The following is a 7,500-nucleotide window of genomic DNA, read 5'->3' on the forward strand; positions in this document are numbered from 1 at the left end:
GGCATAGTTCACCATCTTTCGGGTCCCAACGTGTACGCTCTAGGTGCGCCTCACCTCGCAATGAGGACGAGACGCCCCGGGAGTGCGGAGGCCGCCGCCCCGTGAAGGGCGGGGAAGCCCCATCCTCCCTCGGCCCGCGCAAGGCGAGACCTTCACTTTCATTACGCCTTTAGGTTTCGTACAGCCCAATGACTCGCGCACATGTTAGACTCCTTGGTCCGTGTTTCAAGACGGGTCGTGAAATTGTCCAAAGCTGAAGCGCCGCTGACGGGAGCGATTATTCCGCCCGAGAGCATCCCGAGCCAACAGCGGCGCGGGTCCGGGGCCGGGCCAGGTAGGTCCGTCATCCGGGAAGAACCGCGCGCGCTTGCCGGGAGCCCGAGCGCCCAAAGGGGCGAATCGACTCCTCCAGATATACCGCCGAGCAGCCAGCCAGGACACCGGGGCTCTGCCCAACAGACGCGAACCGAGGCCCGCGGAAGGACAGGCTGCGCACCCGGGCCGTAGGCCGGCACCCAGCGGGTCGCGACGTCCTACTAGGGGAGAAGTGCGGCCCACCGCACACCGGAACGGCCCCACCCCGCGGCGAGTGGAAAGGCAACCGGACACGACCCCGCCGCGGATTGCTCCGCGCGGGCGGCCGGCCCCATCTGCCGAGGGCGGGGGCCAGTGGCCGGATGGGCGTGAATCTCACCCGTTCGACCTTTCGGACTTCTCACGTTTACCCCAGAACGGTTTCACGTACTTTTGAACTCTCTCTTCAAAGTTCTTTTCAACTTTCCCTCACGGTACTTGTTCGCTATCGGTCTCGTGGTCATATTTAGTCTCAGATGGAGTTTACCACCCACTTGGAGCTGCACTCTCAAGCAACCCGACTCGAAGGAGAGGTCCCGCCGACGCTCGCACCGGCCGCTACGGGCCTGGCACCCTCTACGGGCCGTGGCCTCATTCAAGTTGGACTTGGGCTCGGCGCGAGGCGTCGGGGTAGTGGACCCTCCCAAACACCACATGCCACGACAGGCGGCAGCCTGCGGGGTTCGGTGCTGGACTCTTCCCTGTTCGCTCGCCGCTACTGGGGGAATCCTTGTTAGTTTCTTTTCCTCCGCTTAGTAATATGCTTAAATTCAGCGGGTAGTCTCGCCTGCTCTGAGGTCGTTGTACGAGGTGTCGCACGCCACACCGCCAGCCGGCTGTGCACGCTACCGAGAAAGTACCGGTATGCGAACCGCCAGGCGACGGGCGCGCATCGCACGTTTAAGGAAACGCGGCCGGCCACACAGGCGACCACGACACTCCCACGTCTCCGAAGCGGGACAAACGCCGCGCGCTTCAGTATACGTAGCCGACCCTCAGCCAGACGTGGCCCGGGAACGGAATCCATGGACCGCAATGTGCGTTCGAAACGTCGATGTTCATGTGTCCTGCAGTTCACATGTCGACGCGCAATTTGCTGCGTTCTTCATCGACCCACGAGCCGAGTGATCCACCGTCCTGGGTGATCTTTTCCTTTTCAGTCTCCCACTGTCTCTTTCAAGACAGTAGCATTTGCGGGACTGAGGCGTCTGACGGCCCCTGTTCCACTATTTTTTTTGTGTCCAACGGCCTCACAGCCGATGGGCGTCGTACGGCTCCACACCGGAGCGGACAGGCACTCGGGCGAACGTCATTCAAAACCGGCGCCAGGCGCCAGGTACCGCAGGCCAGCCGCTCCAGAGCTTCAGCGCTCGTACCACACAACAACAACACTTCCGCTAGTTTTGAGAGGCACGCGTGGTTCCGCACGCGGCGCACGGCCACTGCCGTACAGGTAGCGTGTTGCGCGACACGACACGCACATCGAAAGACATGCAGTCTAGTCGGTAATGATCCTTCCGCAGGTTCACCTACGGAAACCTTGTTACGACTTTTACTTCCTCTAAATGATCAAGTTTGGTCATCTTTCCGGTAGCATCGGCAACGACAGAGTCGATGCCGCGTACCAGTCCGAAGACCTCACTAAATCATTCAATCGGTAGTAGCGACGGGCGGTGTGTACAAAGGGCAGGGACGTAATCAACGCGAGCTTATGACTCGCGCTTACTGGGAATTCCTCGTTCATGGGGAACAATTGCAAGCCCCAATCCCTAGCACGAAGGAGGTTCAGCGGGTTACCCCGACCTTTCGGCCTAGGAAGACACGCTGATTCCTTCAGTGTAGCGCGCGTGCGGCCCAGAACATCTAAGGGCATCACAGACCTGTTATTGCTCAATCTCGTGCGGCTAGAAGCCGCCTGTCCCTCTAAGAAGAAAAGTAATCGCTGACAGCACGAAGGATGTCACGCGACTAGTTAGCAGGCTAGAGTCTCGTTCGTTATCGGAATTAACCAGACAAATCGCTCCACCAACTAAGAACGGCCATGCACCACCACCCACCGAATCAAGAAAGAGCTATCAATCTGTCAATCCTTCCGGTGTCCGGGCCTGGTGAGGTTTCCCGTGTTGAGTCAAATTAAGCCGCAGGCTCCACTCCTGGTGGTGCCCTTCCGTCAATTCCTTTAAGTTTCAGCTTTGCAACCATACTTCCCCCGGAACCCAAAAGCTTTGGTTTCCCGGAGGCTGCCCGCCGAGTCATCGGAGGAACTGCGGCGGATCGCTGGCTGGCATCGTTTATGGTTAGAACTAGGGCGGTATCTGATCGCCTTCGAACCTCTAACTTTCGTTCTTGATTAATGAAAACATACTTGGCAAATGCTTTCGCTTCTGTTCGTCTTGCGACGATCCAAGAATTTCACCTCTAACGTCGCAATACGAATGCCCCCGCCTGTCCCTATTAATCATTACCTCGGGTTCCGAAAACCAACAAAATAGAACCGAGGTCCTATTCCATTATTCCATGCACACAGTATTCAGGCGGGCTTGCCTGCTTTAAGCACTCTAATTTGTTCAAAGTAAACGTGCCGGCCCACCGAGACACTCAACAAAGAGCACCCTGGTAGGATTTAAACGGGGTCCGCCTCGGGACGCGAAAGCACCCCTTCGGCTCGCCCCACCGGCAGGACGTCCCACGATACATGCCAGTTAAACACCGACGGGCGGTGAACCAACAGCGTGGGACACAAATCCAACTACGAGCTTTTTAACCGCAACAACTTTAATATACGCTATTGGAGCTGGAATTACCGCGGCTGCTGGCACCAGACTTGCCCTCCAATAGATACTCGTTAAAGGATTTAAAGTGTACTCATTCCGATTACGGGGCCTCGGATGAGTCCCGTATCGTTATTTTTCGTCACTACCTCCCCGTGCCGGGAGTGGGTAATTTGCGCGCCTGCTGCCTTCCTTGGATGTGGTAGCCGTTTCTCAGGCTCCCTCTCCGGAATCGAACCCTGATTCCCCGTTACCCGTTACAACCATGGTAGGCGCAGAACCTACCATCGACAGTTGATAAGGCAGACATTTGAAAGATGCGTCGCCGGTACGAGGACCGTGCGATCAGCCCAAAGTTATTCAGAGTCACCAAGGCAAACGGACCAGACAAGCCAATCCGATTGGTTTTGATCTAATAAAAGCGTCCCTTCCATCTCTGGTCGGGACTCTGTTTGCATGTATTAGCTCTAGAATTACCACAGTTATCCAAGTAACGTGGGTACGATCTAAGGAACCATAACTGATTTAATGAGCCATTCGCGGTTTCACCTTAATGCGGCTTGTACTGAGACATGCATGGCTTAATCTTTGAGACAAGCATATGACTACTGGCAGGATCAACCAGGGAGCTGCGTCAACTAGAGCTGAGCAGCCGGCCGCCCGGGAGTGTGTCCCGGGGGCCCGCGCGAACACGCAAGCGTCCGCTCAATTATTCTGCAAACAGGAGGAGGCCGAGCTCCCCTGCACGATACACCTCGAAACCCTCTCAGGTCCCGGCGGCGCGCAGCGCCGTCCTAGGTACTTGGTCGGTTTCGAGAGAGGCGCAATCGCCCGGAGTTAGGCGAGTAGACGGTTTTAGTGCGAACACCCTTGCTCCCAACTGAGCTTGCCGCTGCCGACAGAGGCCCGGGAGCGTGCTGTCGTGGCATTGCCGGCGGGAGACAACACGCGCCACCTATGGTGACCGGCAGCTCCAACGCCAGCGCCACACAAGGGCAAAGCCCCACTTGGGTGCAGAAGCGAACTCTCCCAGCACAGCGCACGCGCCAACACGTCCGCACAACTGCGATACAAACCACCTGCGAGAACCGCTGGGGCGACCGAGCAGCAGACGGCGTCGCGGCGCCGAGTGCCAGGCGGCGGCGCATCCTCAACGCACACAGTCCTCAATCAGACCAGCACACTGCAGATGTCCACCGCGCTTCGCACCGGGCTCGGCTGAACCAACTTTGGCCGCCAGGCGCCGCGTGCAGGGTGCGCCGCAGCGTAGCTGCGCCGCCTGCCGGGCCCGTCGGCTGGCGCTCCTGCCACTCGGCGCCCCCCACCAGCCGCCTGTTGCGCGTGCGCCCACGCAGCGCGCGGCCAACACGCCGGGCGGCCCCCCTTCACCGGCCGGGAACAGTCCCACCAAGCCACCGCCGCGTATCGCTTCATACCCACATGGGCCTAGTCACGCGTGTGGATGTGGCGGGTACCGCTGAAACAACCGGTTAATAGCTGTACCGATCGTCGCCATCACAGATTCACCTCCAGCGTGAACAACCGCTCAACAACGGATTTCCAGTTCATTTGCGTATCTTGGGCAGTAAACGTAGATGTCCACCTACATTTGCGAATTCAACAATTCTTGCATGCCAGGATGTCATGTGTCACGACACGCTACATCAGACCACATACACACTGCGACATGTGCAGAAGAGAACACGTGGAAGGTGGCCCGCGCACGTATGCGATGTACCTTCCGCGATCCACTGTCAACCGGCATCTGCGGCATGTCCCAGATATGGAACGCGGTCCACCAGGGTAGCACTTTGTGTGAGGCAATACGACAAAGTCGGAATACACGCGTCACTACATCAGACGGCTCACGCTGACCTGACCTGACCTGACTCACCGCACCACCACCCCCAGCGACCCAGGGTGACATACAATGCGTTCGTACGTTCCTCCCACACGCCTCTACGGCGTACCACAGTGCAACCTAGCTGTTATTGGGAGACGAGACAAGTAGCATCAAGCACAACATATGGAAATTGAGATTCGACACCGTTGGGCACAGCCAGCGTACGGTCACACGTATCACACTACTTCACTCTGTACGTAACGACCGATGATCGGTACAGCGTGTGGGTTACGCGTACGACATCAGCGGACAATGGACACAGACCATACCACGACGTACACTGAGGGCGTCGACATCTGAATGCAACTGAACAGCTGCGAGGCTCATTTAACACTCAAACGCCAGACCGACCAGCTTGAGAGGACAGAGACACAAAGAGGGGGACAGAGGGGGACAGAGGGGGGGGGAGGGGGGGGGGTCGGCGATATAGTCCTATTGCAGTACAATTGACAGTGGATAGCAGGAATATGTGGAAAGTAAGCAACACTCGCAAGACATCTACATGAGGATAACAACGACACCAGAGATTCCGAGCAGTGAACTATGTTAGGCAAAGGGACAACGTGGGTTAGGTTAAGGGACAACGTGGGTTAGGTTAAGGGACAACGTGGGTTAGGTTAAGGGACAACGTGGGTTAGGTTAAGGGACAACGTGGGTTAGGTTAAGGGACAACGTGGGTTAGGTTAAGGGACAACGTGGGTTAGGTTAAGGGACAACGTGGGTTAGGTTAAGGGACAACGTGGGTTAGGTTAAGGGACAACGTGGGTTAGGTTAAGGGACAACGTGGGTTAGGTTAAGGGACAACGTGGGTTAGGTTAAGGGACAACGTGGGTTAGGTTAAGGGACAACGTGGGTTAGGTTAAGGGACAACGTGGGTTAGGTTAAGGGACAACGTCGGTTAGGTTAAGGGACAACGTCGGTTAGGTTAAGGGACAACGTGGGTTAGGTTAAGGGACAACGTGGGTTAGGTTAAGGGACAACGTGGGTTAGGTTAAGGGACAACGTGGGTTAGGTTAAGGGACAACGTGGGTTAGGTTAAGGGACAACGTGGGTTAGGTTAAGGGACAACGTGGGTTAGGTTAAGGGACAACTTGAGTTAGGTTAAGGGACAACTTGAGTTAGGTTAAGGGACAACTTGAGTTAGGTTAAGGGACAACTTGAGTTAGGTTAAGGGACAACTTGAGTTAGGTTAAGGGACAACTTGAGTTAGGTTAAGGGACAACTTGAGTTAGGTTAAGGGACAACTTGAGTTAGGTTAAGGGACAACTTGAGTTAGGTTAAGGGACAAATTGAGTTAGGTTAAGGGACAAATTGAGTTAGGTTAAGGGACAAATTGAGTTAGGTTAAGGGACAAATTGAGTTAGGTTAAGGGACAAATTGAGTTAGGTTAAGGGACAAATTGAGTTAGGTTAAGGGACAAATTGAGTTAGGTTAAGGGACAACTTGAGTTAGGTTAAGGGACAAATTGAGTTAGGTTAAGGGACAACTTGAGTTAGGTTAAGGGACAACTTGAGTTAGGTTAAGGGACAACTTGAGTTAGGTTAAGGGACAACTTGAGTTAGGTTAAGGGACAACTTGAGTTAGGTTAAGGGACAACTTGAGTTAGGTTAAGGGACAACTTGAGTTAGGTTAAGGGACAACTTGAGTTAGGTTAAGGGACAACTTGAGTTAGGTTAAGGGACAACTTGAGTTAGGTTAAGGGACAAATTGAGTTAGGTTAAGGGACAAATTGAGTTAGGTTAAGGGACAAATTGAGTTAGGTTAAGGGACAACTTGAGTTAGGTTAAGGGACAACTTGAGTTAGGTTAAGGGACAACTTGAGTTAGGTTAAGGGACAACTTGAGTTAGGTTAAGGGACAACTTGAGTTAGGTTAAGGGACAACTTGAGTTAGGTTAAGGGACAACTTGAGTTAGGTTAAGGGACAACTTGAGTTAGGTTAAGGGACAACTTGAGTTAGGTTAAGGGACAAATTGAGTTAGGTTAAGGGACAAATTGAGTTAGGTTAAGGGACAAATTGAGTTAGGTTAAGGGACAACTTGAGTTAGGTTAAGGGACAAATTGAGTTAGGTTAAGGGACAACTTGAGTTAGGTTAAGGGACAACTTGAGTTAGGTTAAGGGACAACTTGAGTTAGGTTAAGGGACAACTTGAGTTAGGTTAAGGGACAACTTGAGTTAGGTTAAGGGACAACTTGAGTTAGGTTAAGGGACAAATTGAGTTAGGTTAAGGGACAACTTGAGTTAGGTTAAGGGACAACTTGAGTTAGGTTAAGGGACAACTTGAGTTAGGTTAAGGGACAACTTGAGTTAGGTTAAGGGACAACTTGAGTTAGGTTAAGGGACAACTTGAGTTAGGTTAAGGGACAAATTGAGTTAGGTTAAGGGACAAATTGAGTTAGGTTAAGCGATAATCTGGTACAGCCACAGTTAGGTTAAGCGATAATCTGGTACAGCCACAGTTAGGTTAAGCGAT

General features: G+C 53.8%; 3 non-coding genes across 3 annotated transcripts in view; all 3 read right to left on the reverse strand.

Moving 5' to 3' along the window:
- The window catches only part of LOC126319566 (large subunit ribosomal RNA), a 4,222-nt gene extending 3,067 nt beyond the window's left edge, over positions 1-1,155 (reverse strand). Inside the window, exon 1 of the ribosomal RNA XR_007557755.1 lies at positions 1-1,155. This exon is cut by the window's left edge and continues 3,067 nt beyond it. This is a non-coding gene — a ribosomal RNA (large subunit ribosomal RNA).
- A 188-nt stretch (positions 1,156-1,343) lies between these two features.
- LOC126319573 (5.8S ribosomal RNA) lies at positions 1,344-1,498 on the reverse strand. Its single transcript, XR_007557760.1, has one exon. It is a non-coding gene; the product is annotated as a 5.8S ribosomal RNA (ribosomal RNA).
- A 362-nt stretch (positions 1,499-1,860) lies between these two features.
- On the reverse strand, positions 1,861-3,753 carry LOC126319559 (small subunit ribosomal RNA). The gene has a single exon (XR_007557749.1). It is a non-coding gene; the product is annotated as a small subunit ribosomal RNA (ribosomal RNA).
- Positions 3,754-7,500: the final 3,747 nt, after the last annotated feature.

The sequence above is a fragment of the Schistocerca gregaria genome, unplaced genomic scaffold (assembly GCF_023897955.1).
Source record: "Schistocerca gregaria isolate iqSchGreg1 unplaced genomic scaffold, iqSchGreg1.2 ptg000689l, whole genome shotgun sequence".
NCBI classification, from domain to species: domain Eukaryota; kingdom Metazoa; phylum Arthropoda; class Insecta; order Orthoptera; family Acrididae; genus Schistocerca; species Schistocerca gregaria.